The sequence below is a fragment of the Strix uralensis genome, chromosome Z, assembly GCF_047716275.1.
Source record: "Strix uralensis isolate ZFMK-TIS-50842 chromosome Z, bStrUra1, whole genome shotgun sequence".
Lineage (NCBI taxonomy): Eukaryota > Metazoa > Chordata > Aves > Strigiformes > Strigidae > Strix > Strix uralensis.
In genome coordinates, this window is record NC_134012.1 from 8,643,800 (window position 1) to 8,657,483 (window position 13,684).

At 54.0% G+C, this 13,684-nt stretch overlaps 1 pseudogene; it reads right to left on the minus strand.

Moving 5' to 3' along the window:
• Nucleotides 1-322: 322 nt before the first annotated feature.
• On the minus strand, nt 323-13,684 carry LOC141937913 (U6 snRNA-associated Sm-like protein LSm5; annotated as a pseudogene).

The following is a 13,684-nucleotide window of genomic DNA, read 5'->3' on the forward strand; positions in this document are numbered from 1 at the left end:
ACCAGTTAGAAAAATAACTTCTGCGCTTACATAACGGAACACAGGAACTAACAAAAAGAAGGCCTTCTGTTCAGAACAGATCAGTGTGTCTTCACAAGAAAGTGATTTCAACGATTTCAACTTAACAAAGTCAGCGTTATCATTAGCAATGCACCTTTCCTGAAGAGGAAATCCTTGTCTTTTACCAAATGTCAACTGCAAGAGTGTGTAAACAAAACAAATAAACAAACAACCCACACCAAAGCCCACCCACACCCCAAGAGCTCTACTTACATTATACTTATATATATGACACAACTTCATAGATGACAACTGCATCAATTTATACTTCAGGTCCTTCTCCTCCTGCAATCAGCTAGAAAAGAATAAGATAGTTTTGTGTTAGTGCCATGGACTTGAGTTTTACAAACCCATATGTGACAGTTCTTGCTTTACAACGTTTTAGCAGATGGAGACTTCATGGTAGATCACAAAAGTGGTTTTTAGATTCAGTATTATCTTCCTCTTCCAACAGAAGAAGTCAGTTACCGTCAGAGAAGAACATGCCAAAAAGAATCTCACAAAGAATGTTTAACAAAACACAAAGGAGTTCCTAGGTAACACACATCCTGGTTTTTGTCTGTGCTATTCACCTCAAGGAGATGATTCTGTCTAGAAACACTACAGCTTGTTTTTAAAAGGACAAAGAAGACGCTTCCTTTCACGAAAAATTTCTCCAGTTGCTGATTCTTCCCCAGACTCTCACTACACTGGGAAGTTGGTTTCCTCTTTCCAACTTCTACTGGTAAGCAGGGCCCAAAACCTAAGAAAGAGTCTGAACCCCTCTACAGGCAGCAGGGAGTAAGTCAGCAGCCCTCTGCAGTCTCTATGTCTTGCTGAAAATTTGCACTCTAAGAATCACCAGCTTCTGCTTCAAGGGCAGCATACCACCAGCTTCACTGGACGGTAGCAATTTTACCCCATACAAGAAGTCAGAACATGCACTGCCCTTCAAGGATGCAGCACAATAATTTCTAAGCCTTTTTCTGCTTTGGTTCAGTCAAGACAACACTTGTTCAGACACAGCGAGGAGGTGCAAGGTAGCTAAGACAGCAAAATGATTACTCCCCATTCACACAGAGCCACCTTTGACTCAAGTCAGTCTTCCTCTTCTGTCCCCACAAAATTCGGAATGCCCTTCTGTAGGAAGGCCAGACTTTGCAGCCATCCATGCAGATGAGCAAAAAACCACCATGGGTCTGCTTTTGTGGTATTCAGGAAGTTGCAGAATTCAGCTTAGGGATGCTTAATCACAGTATTTCGTGACTCATCTGCAGACATCAGCGCATGATAAACTGAAAGTCACAGTGCTTCTGGCTTGCTATAATCCAACAGACTTCCAGGGTTTTTTTCAGAGCACATAAAGGTACAGCTCTCCGGGCATCACAGGGTATCACAATCGCCAAATGACTCGATGAGCTTCTAAGCATCCAAACTGCTGCAAACGCATTTATACAGACAATAATGGATTAAATGTAGATGTATTCCACCTGCATGTGTATGCACGCAAACACTCATGAGTTAAAAGCCACTGTATGAATCAGCCTACAGAGTGGGTAACAAAGCCAGTGATTCCCATACACACCTGAAGGCCAGGGAAACATTCACCAAAATAAAATTAGGGCCACGCTCTTTTCATTTTACATTTTTTAAACTGTAACACATACCAGGTAAGGCAATAAGATCACTTTTCCAGCATTGTTCATACACACATATGCCCCGGAAGCTACTTGAAAGTACCTCATGTAATGGAACTGTCTGGAAAGCTCAGCTTAAAGTAGCTGAATTCAATTACTGATCAACTTACATGTACAGAAAATAAATGCCTGCAGCCTTTTAACAACAATGACTTACCACGGTTACGTTATTTCCGTTCAGCAAAGTCTGGTCCAGCTTTGTGATTCTTCTGCCCTCAGGTGTAATCTCACTGAAGCAGCATTAGAAAAAAGTAAGTAAGAACACAAAAGCAGGGACAGCGAGTCCAGTTTTGATTACAGAACTGACCTAAATCTCTGCATTAAGATGGCAGTTGTTGGAACTAACAAATAAATTAGCTACACTGCTGCATAATCCTGATAAATTGACCCCCTGGGCAAAGAAAACTGCCTGGCAACTAAAAACATCCATTGTACTTTTCTGCTCAGTACATAAAGATACAGATTCACCCTCTAAGTCTGTCAATTTCTTGAATACCACCAACGCTCAAAACAGGTTTTGAGTAGCAACAGAGCATGACAAAGTAATAAATACTTATCCTTAAGTCTGCAAACTTTTAAAATCTTTGCTTGGGCCTCAAGGAAATGGAAAAGTAAACCAACTCCTCGAAAGTTCCACAACCCAGGCAAAATTAAGGCTGCAAATTAGGAATCTGGTTACAAGTATAAATCATGCACCAGCTACTCTATGACATGGCTGTCCTGCATAGATCACCCTCTAGAGTTTAAGTCCAAGGTTTAAACTATTCAGCTGGCAAGTATTCCTAAAATACAAACCCACTTTGCTTAAAGATCTTACACAGTACTGTTCCTCAGGCCACCAAACATTAAACAGCAACAAGATGCAGAAATAACAATTAGAATTCTGCAATGCCTTCTAACACCACATCTGAAAATCCAGTTTCAAGGAAAATAAGGCCCGGAGTTTTAAAGGCAAAATGTTTGTTTTCATTTCATACTGAACAGTAACTTTATCTGTAAAATCAAAATATCAGAATAATACAACTGATCCCTACAAAAAGGTTCTAGTCAGTGCACTCAAACCTCTCAAAAGCAATGTGGGAATTAAGCCAAAGCATAAAGCCGACAGCCTTAAACATTCCCACCAAAGGAGACTGACAAAGCCATCGAATCCTAGAAGCATTCCAACAATTTATCCCTCTTCATCACAATAGGAATGCGTGAACCTGTGCATTTCCCCACGAGTTCTGTAAATAAACCAAAGGTACAAGAGACTGTCTTACAGAACGCACATTTTCCCAAACAAAAGCCCGAACGCTGCGATGGCAGAGCAGTAATTGCCACAGACACTGGTAAAAACACAGAAACAAGGCGGGGGGCAGGGGGAGACACATACCTGGTGCCAGGTTTATTGTACGGGATGTCCCACTGGGGCTCACGGATGGGTCATCAGCAGAGGGTGTCACCAATTTCCAGAGCTGTGGTTGCCCTGACCAAGTATCAGACTCAGCCACAAGCACCGTAGTAGCATAAAAGAGACAATCCCTGACCCAGAATAATCATGAACTGTGTTATCAGCATGAACTCAGATGAAGACTCAGTTTTCTCCATGAACTACTTTATCCTTAAGGATCACAAAAATTGAGCAGACCAACTTCAGACAACAGGCCAAGGCTAGAAAGGGACACACTAAAACAGTCAGATAGATCCTGGCTGTAGTGATGAAATAAACAAGTCAGACAGAAGCATAACGCATCTGCCATTTACTTTCCAGAAATCCTCAACAACAGACAATTATTCCACTAACCAAGGGCTTTTCTACACAATAACCTCTGCAGCCTGGGGCAATGCAGCCGTGCATTCGAGTACATGCACACCCAGTGTGCGCAGGCTTGCAGCTGAAACCTTCCCATACTTCTCTCTTCATTGCTGCTGAAACATTTTGACTCCTCAACCCTACACTCTGGTTCTGCAACACTTCCCCATACAGTCAGTCAAATAACTGACAGCAGAGCTCTGAAACAGAAGGGACAGACAGCAAGGCATTACTGTGCACAAGCTTTCACAGTGCAGACGCAGTATAGACAGGGTAAGAATCTGCTCCCCAGCTCTGGAAAACCCAATCCCCTCAGCAGCAGCACTACTGACACCTGCAAGCTTCCTTCCTTAAGTTCTAAGGACAGAGGAGCATCACCTGGATCCAGATGCAGCCCACCTCTGACTACTGCCATTTTGAGGTGTTGCATTTTTCATATCGATCAGCAAGAACTTATAAAGCAAGATTTCAGTTAACTGTCCTAAAACCTAAATCCCCAACAGGAATTGCCTCAAAAGGTCGATCAGAGACGAGCTGGCTCCACCTGCTGCATCACCTCCCCTGACTACCACTCACAAAGCTCAAGACCTCCCCAGCCTGTCCCAGCCAGCGCCCCAGGAAGGTGCTGTCAGACCTCTCCGCTCCCCTGACAGCCCCCCCGCCAGCTCCCCGGCACAGGGCACATGCCAGCTGCAGGCCGCCAGCCAGCCTTAGGGACAGGGAGTCACTCCAGGAAAACTCACGTTTTCCCCCATGACCAGGTTCTGCTCCGAGCCCAAGCTACCGCCGCGAGCCCACAGCACCCTGCCTCTCCGCAGCACCCGAGGGGTGCAAACCCCGACCCGGAGCAGACACCAGCCCTGTCCCACCTGCTTCACACGGCATCCCTGCAGCCACAGGCACCTCCTGAAAGGGGGGAACCTGCGACAGCAGTTTTTAAATGTGTTTCCACGAAGACCAGGCAATTACTGAAAACAGATTTCACAGGGAGAAAACCAGAGAAAAGGAGGAGGAGGAAGTCGGTCTGCCTGGCTACATGAAATCGGGATGAGAACAAGCAGAGATGCAGGGCAGAGCAGAACTGAACAGGAGCTTGAAAGCGACGGGAAGAAAAAACAGGCAAGATGAACTACACCGGTGTTCTGGACAGGAGCCTGGTTCTGTTTAAATCTTGATTAATTCTTCCTTATCAATTATTCTCATGATTAATTCTATTTCCACACAGGCATTTTGTCAACATTTAAGAAGATGCACAGGAGACCCCAGGAGAAGCCCCAACACTCACCTAGGAACGAGGTGACGATCTGCAGACTGACAGCACATCGGGCGGGACAAGCTTGCAAAGAAGAACGGTGGCAACCAGTTACATCACGTTTACAGCAATCCACAGGCACATGCAGTGAAAAGCGACTATTTAATGCAGAGCTGGTGCAGAGCAGAGAGGTGGAGATGAAGGAGCAGCTGACGGGGGAGGCTGAAGCAGTGCCACCCACGGCAGGAGCTCTGCCGGCTGTTTGCAGCCTGAGAGCAAGTGGTGCTGCCGGATTTCGCAACCAGAAGCACTCCCAGGATCCCAGCACACAGAAACTTGTCCTTTAATTACTTTTCAATTACTTCTTGTATCTTCATTGTGTGAGACTTCTGCTCTGCCTGCAGATGTCAAGAGATTCTTTTCTGAAAGCAGAGCACGGTCGTTCCAACTTGAAACAAACAGGATTTGTCTTTTGGGAAAGGTGCAAATTAGAAGCTCAGCACAGAAACTGAGCTTTGTCCAGAAAGCCAGAGGAGCAGCAGGGCTCTGCAAAGGGGCTGGGCTCCAGCACACACCCCTGCTCACCCCCCCCCCCCCCCATCTCTCCCAGCACCTCGGAGCTGGGAAAAACTGTCCCACAGCCAGAAGGCAAGAGCCCGCCTGGGCCAGCTCTCGCCCTCGGGCTTAATGCCGGTTTCTGATCAGCACCTCTTGGCTCTGGTGACTGGCACCCTCTGAAGCACCACTCTGAGGTGTTTCATCAGATTGAACCCACCCAACCCAAATCACCACAGAGAGCAGAAAATATTAAATGCGTCACTTCTTTCACACTTGAAGTAAAAATAAAGGGCTAAAATTCACTTTCCCTGGGGTAACCTGACAGATAAACCCCGCAGACACAACAGACCCTTACAGACAGCAAAGACCCACCAAGTTCAAGGTAAAAGGACAAGCACAGTCACACATCAGAACGTCTGAACAGCCTGAACTGTGACAACAAACCTTTTTTTAAAAAAAAAGTCAGAAGCATGAAAAAGTTTGGGTTTTTAGACCAAAGCTTCCCCTTCCCCGGCGATCCCACCACCCCCTCCAGGGAAATCAGCCCCAGCCCCTGCACTCACCCACTGCTAGGCCGGAGCCACCACCACTGGTGCTGGTGCTGGTGCTGGTGCTGCTGGTGCTGGTGCCACCTTTGCAGGAGAAAAATTCATTCAGCCATCCAGAACAAAGCGAGTGTTTTAAAAGGAGGAATTCCCACTTGCTGGGTGAACCAAACTCTCTTCCTGGAACATCCCTCAGTGCAGACCACAGAGAGCTGGAGGACCTCCTGCCTAGGCCGCCTCACTGCAGACCATAAGCCCTCGCAGACTGTCAGCAGGAAGTAGGCCCTGTGGGGGCCAGGGGGACCCCCGGGGGGGCTCCAGCACGTTGTCCCTCTCCAGCACCTGCTCACACTCCTGCCTGTGCTGTGAGTGGGGATTGGGGACCCGGGGGGATTCTTGGGGGGGTGTTATTTGGGTTCTGTGGGAGTTGTGGGGGTTATTGGGGCCCTGGGGGGGGTATTTGTATCCTAGAAGGAGTGTAATGGAGTTGGGGGGGGGGGGGGTCCTGGAGGGGTTTGGGAGGATTATTGGGGTCCTTGGGGGAGTCTTGAGGGAGATATTGGTGTCTGAGGTGGGGAGATTGGGGACATCCTGGAGGGGGTTCTGGGGGAGGTACTGGGGTCCTGGGTGTGTCATAAGGGAGGTATTGGTGGAGGGTCTTGGTGCTTGGGGGGTGTTATTGGGGTCATGGGGGAGTTCAGAGGGTTATTAGTGTCTGGGGGGGAGGGGGGGGGGGAGTGTCTAATGGTCTCCTGCGGATGGTTTCTGGGGGAGATATTGGGGTCCTGGGGGACAGTAATGGGGTGCAAGAAGGGTCCAGTGGGGGCTACTGGGGTACTGGGAGGGATCTTGTGGGGGATAAACCCCCCCATAACATTTCAAAATAACTCTTATATCCCCCATATCCCCCCAAACCACCCCATATCCCACCAGATCACCCCCAAACACCCCATATCCCCTAAATCAACCCCCAAAACTCCCCATAACCCCCCAAACCCCATATCTCACTAAATCCGCCCAGATCACCTCAAAAGTCCCCATATCCTTCCAAATTAACCCTTATATCCCCCATATCCCCCAAACACCACCATATCCCCCAAGTCTCCCCCACATATCCCATCCAAACCCCCCATATACCACCAAATCACCCCCAAAACCACCCATATGCTCCCAAATCACCCCCATATACCCCCAACCCCACCATATACCCCCATATCACTGCAAACCCCCCATATATCCCCAAATCACCCCTAAAATTCCCCGTACACCCCCATATCCCCCCAAACCCCCATAAACCCCAAATCACCCCCATATCCCCTCAACCAACCCCATATCACCCCCAAACTTACTATACCCGCTAAACCTCCTCTATATTCCCAAATCAACACACAACCCCCCCATATCCCCTAAACCACCCCCCAAACCTCCCCATATCTCACCAAATCCCCCTTAATTCCCCATATCTCCCCAAATACACCCAAATCACCTCAAAACCTTCCCATATCACCCCAAACCCCCCCATATCCTTCCAAAATACCACTTCTATCCCCCATATACCCACAAACACCGCCATATAACCCCCAAATCACCACCCAATATCCCCCCAAACCTCCCCATATCCCACCAAATCACCCCCAAAACCACCCATATCCCCCCAAATCACCTGCCATATCCCCCAACCCCTCTCATATCCCCCATATCCCCCCAATCCCCCATATATCCCAAATCAACCCCAAAACCTCCCCATGTGGCCCCAAACCCACCCATATCCCCCCAAACTCACCCCCAAAACTACCCATATCCCCCCAAATCACCCCACAATATCCCCCCAAGCCCCCATATCCCCCCAAATCACCCCTAAACCCCCCTTATGCCCCCAAATCACACCATATCTCCAAAACCCCCCATATCCCACCAAATCATCTCAAAACCCACCCATATCCCCCAAATCACCCCAAAACTTCCCCATATCCCCCATATTACCCCCAAACATCCCGTATATCCCCAGATCATGCCAAAACCTCCCCACATCCCCTAAATCACCACCAAAACCTCCCCATATGCCCCCAAAACCCCCATATCCACCCAACCCCCCAAACCCCCCCATATCTCCCCATATCCCCACAAATCATCTCAAAACCTGCCATTACACCCCAAAACCCCCATACACTTCCAAAGTCCCCCTTATATCCCCCATATCCCCCCAAACCCCTACATATCCCACCAAATCACCCCCAAATAAACCGTATCCCCCCAAACCACCCCTCCCATATCCCCCACCCCCCCCCAAACCCCCAAATAGCTCTACAACACCCCCATATCCCCCCATATCCCCATATGACCCCAAAGCCACCCATATCCCAACAAATCACCCCAAAATTCCCCATATCCCCCAAATCACCCCATAACTCTCTCAACTGCTCCCATATCCCCCAAAATCACCCCAAACCCCCCATATCCCCCCAAATCACTCCAAAACTTTCCCATATTGCCCCATATCCACCAGATCACCGCAAAGCACTCCATAACCCCCCAGATCACCCCAAAAACCCTCCATTTCTCATAACACCCCCATATCACCACCAAACACACTATACCCCCCAAACCTCCTCTATATCCTCCAAATCACCCCAAAACCTCCCCATATCCCCTAAATCACCCCCAAAACCTCCCCATATGCCCCCAGAATTCCCCCATATCCACCCAACCCCCCGAAACCCTCCATATCTCCCCATATCCCCACAAATACTGCCCATTACACCCCAAAACCCCCATATCCTTCTAAAGTCCCCCTTATATCCCCCATATCCCCCCAAACCCCCACATATCCCAGCAAATCACCCCCAAAAAACCCCATATCCCCCCAAATCAACCCCACATCCCCCCAAACCCCCATAACCCCCCAAATAAACCTAAAACACCCCCATATTCCCCCATATCCCCCATATGACCCCAAAAGCACCCGTATCCCAACAAATCACCCCAAAATTCCCCATATCCCCTAAATCACCCCCAAAACCTCCCCATACCCGCCAAACCCCCCAAATCCCCCCTAAATCCCCCATATCTCCCCAAATACCCCCAAATCACCTCAAAACCTGCCCATATCCCTCCAAACGCCCATATATACCCCAAATCACCCCCCATCCCCTCAAACCACCATACCCCCCAAACCACCCCAAAAACCCCCATATACCCTAAATCACCCCCAAAACCTCCCCATATGCCCCCAAGCCCCCCTTATCATCCCAAATCAGCTTATGTACCCCAAATCACCCCAAAACTTCCCCAAACACCCCCGTGACCAACCTCCACTCCAGTGACCCCCACACACACCAGGGTACCCCCTGGACACCTGGGTTCCCTCAGAGTGGGGCTGGGGACTCCCCAGGTGCCTGGTTCCTCCCAAGACACCCCTCTCTGTCACTCTGTGTGTGTGTGTGTGTGTGTGTGTGTGTCTGTGTGTGTGTGTCCCAGGCACCATCATGACGAGGGCTGCAGGATCCTGGCCAATGGGCAGTTGAACTCCAGTTCAGGCTCGATGAGCTGCAGGCTTTAGTCCCCTGCCATGTACAATCCACACCACCCTCGGATGGTGTGTGGCCCAGGACAGGGGTTGGAATCACACCGAGCACCAAGCGGCCCCGCAAGCAGGGGGGGAATTGCCCCACCACAGCTGCTTCTCCCCTCTCGTGTAGACTCATGAGGACAAAGCCCGCACATCTTGTTCAATAGTTACTATAGTGTTCACAGTCACGTCCTTGGAGAGGCTTGAAAAAACCACGCCTGGATTAAGGCCAAGCACACAAGTATTTCCATAGCAGTTTTAGATAGGACCAGGTACCCTGAACGTATTATTATATTGGATGAGAAGAGGGGCTCCTGTGTTCATGGAGGTGCTGGGAATGCCACAGCACGTCCTGGAAACATGAAGGAACGAAGGTCATTGGAACTAGGCGTCAGCATGGAGTCAGCAGGAGAAACCCTGCTGGCCCCACCTAATAACCTTCTGTGGTGAAATGACTGGCTGGGGAGACGAGAGGAGTGTGGTGGCCACTGTCCACCCAGACGTGAGGAAGGCTTTCCGCAGCGTCTGCCAGAATAGCCCCGTGGAGACGCTGAAGCAGCGTGGGCTGGCTGAGGAGAGGGGGAGGTGGGTAGAAAATGGCTGACCAGCCAAGGCCAGAGGGTGGTGAGCAGCGGCACCAAGTGCAGCTGGAGCCCGGGAGCCAGCGGGGAAGCCCAAGGCAAGAGGCATTGCCAGCAGGTGGAGGGAGGGGGGGTCCTTCCCTCTGCTCCGTCCTGCGCTGGGCTCCCCAGGGCAAGAGAGGCGGGGCCATGCTAGAGAGGCGGGGCCATGCTGGAGAGAACGCCCAGCCCGTGGCCCCTCCCACTGTCCGTTGGGGTCGGGCTGTCAGTCAGTTGGAGCCAACAGCCCCCAGCTCCGGCAGCACGGAGCTGTGCTGGCCCGGAGCGGCACTGGGAGGAGGCAGGGTCTGGCCGAGCAGCGCTGACCAGGCTCCGGCAACCCGCTTCCCATCCTCGCTGTCACCGGCTGGGCCGCATCCTTGGTGCACAGCGAGGGTCCTCCTGTCCCGGGCAGGATGGGCCAGGCCAACGGCTGCTGCGGCTCCAGGTGGGCTCCCCCCGTGGCTCGGGGACAGGGGAGCACGGCCAGGCCCCGCAGCAGCGGCCTTTCTGATGCCTGCCGTGCTCTGCTCCACAGGGACGCTCTCGCCAATGCAGACATGGTGCTGAGCGCAGACGTGCAGCTGACCCGGGGCTGCAAGAGGAGCGAGAGGCGCCTTCTCCTCCTCCAGGAGGAACTGGTGGTCACCAAGCTGCGGTAAGACCCTCCAACCCAGCTGCCCTTGCCCCATCCCTGGCCCTGGCTGAAGGGCTGGGACACCATGGCCCCCGGCCCTGGGACCTGTGTGCTGGATGCACCAATGCCCGTCCCAAGGGCAGGGGGGGAGCAGGGCTCTGCCCGGGGGGGGCACCCCAAGGAGGCCACCTCCAGCTCACTGCCTGCCTCTGCTCTCTGCAGAGGTGGCACCACCCTGCGCCCACAGCTCCGCCTGGCCCTGGACCAGCTGTGGGTGCTGAGTGACGGGAAGGAGGCGGCATGGGAGGAAGAGGTGGAGGGTGTCAGCAGCCGCGAGGAGAGGAGCTCCCTCATCTTCCTCTGGCCCAGGGGCTCCTGCACTGCCACTTTCCGGTGAGTCGTGGTGCCACATCCCACGGCCGGGCAGGAGAGGTTCCTGTGAAGGGCCTCTGCCCTCCGTGCAGAGCCTGGGCAGGGAGCAGGCAGCACGCCGGCAGGGAGGGATGGGGGGCATTTCTGCGTCCTGCATCCCCTGGTCATCTTTTGATCCCCAGAAGGGAAGGACCAAAGCAGGTGCTGTGGCAGGACAGAGGGAGCCAGGGTCTGGGCAGTGTCTCTGTCCCACCCCACGGGGCTTCGTCCTGCCCCTGTGTCCTTCCCCATGGGGCAGGGCTGTGCAGGCGTCCGCCTCTGCCCACGGGCTGGGGGGCAGCGGGGCCTGACGCTGTTTCTCCTCTTGCTGCAGCTCCCAGGCGCAGAAGGAGCTGTGGGTGCATACATTGCTGGGGTAAGCTGGGGGGTGCTGCAGGCACAGCCAGATGGGGGAACACAGCTCCCCAGCTGGGGAGAGGTGCCTCCGCGGCTGCAGGCAGCTCTCGGGGAGAGCTGCCTGATGAGAGAGAAGAGGCGGCTTGGGGCTCACCCAGCTCTCTCCCTGTCCCTTCCTGGTGCACAGGACACCCGACGGAGCCAAGAAGCCCCGAGTAAACCTTGTCCCGTCACTCAAGCTCCTGGAGAAGGAACTGAGCCGCCACCATGCCGTGAGTGTCTCTCTGGCCTGGGCGCTGTCCCCAGCACTGCTCCTCCAGCTGAGCAGCACAGGCATCACTGCTCACCTTCTGCCACTGCTTCTCTCTTGCCAGGGGAGGCTGTTCAGCACCAGGAGCCTGGAGAGGCTGGTGGAGGGCCAGGCAGAGGTGAGAACGGCTGCCTTTCCCCTCTGGCTGTGCTGGGGTGCAGGGATGGGCGTGCAGTGGGGTGAGCTTGGGAGGGAGGGAGGGTCCCTTGGTGCAATTCAGGGAGTGGGGAGGGTGAGGAGCCACCAGGAATGCCGGCATATCCTTGCTGGTGGCACTGGGAGGAAACCTGCCACACGGGGCAGAGGGCCCGGGAGGGCAGAGGGTCCCCACTCCGCGGTGCTCAGGCTGCTGGTGCCGGGTTCTTGCAGGCTGATCTCAAGCAAGGGCCTCCAACGGTCCCGTCTAGCAGTGAAGGGGGACTTTGCCGCTCACCAGGTGAGTTTGGGAAAAAAAAGCCCCTCCTGCAAGCGGCTGGGCTGTGCTCACGTGTCCCTTGAGTGTCCCCATGCAGGTTGGGCAGCCCGAGGGAGGACGTCAGCCAGAGAAGGAAGGACAGCGCTGGGCAGCGGCCGATGGACGTGGCTCTGCAGGGACACACAGCCTCTGGTGCTGCCCACAGCCTGGAAGAGGACAGGGCCAGGACTGGGCCAGGCTGTCCCAGGCTCCCAGGAGCCCCTGAGCCGGAGCTGTTGAGCTGGAGCCATGGTTCCAGCTGCCGGCTCCCTGCCTGTCCTGCCACACAGCTCAGCATCGTGCTGCAGGCAGGGCAGGGCAGGGCAGGGCAGGCTCTGGGAGCGCTGGCCTCGCAGCATCCACTGACGGGCTCTTCTCTCTTTTCCTTTGCAACAGGAGGGATCATCATCAGCAGCAGCAGGAGGAGGAGGCGGGGGCTGCCCTGGCCCTTTGGTCTGCGGAGAAGCCCGGCCGCTGCCCCGGCGCCAGGGCAGGCGGGCTCCGGCTGCAGCAGGGTGCTCTTTGGGCAGCCCCTGGCAGCCCTCTGCGGGGAGGATGGCACACTGCCCCGGCCCATCCAGGTCAGCCAGCCTGTCCAGGGGGTCCCCAGCCCTCCCTCCACAGGCTCCGGAGGGGCAGTGGGTGTCCCCAAGAGCTCCGGGGATGGGGCACTGGGCTCTTCACCCCCAGCACGGAGCCAGCTCTGGGGCAGTGCTCTGGCCACTGCTGCTGGAAGGCGGCTCCTCAGCCATGCAACTGTCCTCCTGCCTGTCCTGCAGGAGCTGCTGGCTGTGCTGCAGCAGGAAGGACCGTCAACGGAGGGAATATTCCGCAGAGCCGCCGGTGGGACAGAGCTTCGGGAGCTGCGGGAGGCCTTGGACTGCGGCGCAGACGTCGACCTGGGAAGCCAGCCCGCACTGCTGCTGGCCGCCATCCTGAAGGTGAGTGCTTCTGCCCCGCGGCTGGAGGAGCTCCTGGCTGGCCCCGAGTGTTCAAAGGCTCACCTGGAGCCCTGGGCCTTGCAGGACTTCCTCCGGAGCATCCCCTGCAAGCTCCTCGTGACCGACCTCTGCGAGGACTGGATGGCGGCGATGCAGAAGACCAGCAGGGAGGAGAAGATCAGGGAGCTGAGAGCGTAAGTGTGGGCAGCAGCCTGCCTGTTGAGCAGGAGCCCTGACCGCTGGCCCAGAGCACCTGGAAAGCTGCGCTGGCTCCCACCGGCCTCGGGCGAGTCTGGGGAACGCTGTGGGCAACATCTGCTTTATTAGCGCCGTGTTCCTGTTTCCCCAGGGTGGCCGAGAAGTTGCCTGCAGCCAACCTCCTCCTCCTGAAGCGGCTGCTGTCCCTCCTCCAGCACATCGGCCACCATGCAGCCACCAGCAGGATGGGCTGCAGCAACCTGGCCGTCTGCGTTGGGCCAAACCTACTGAGCCCAGCCCAT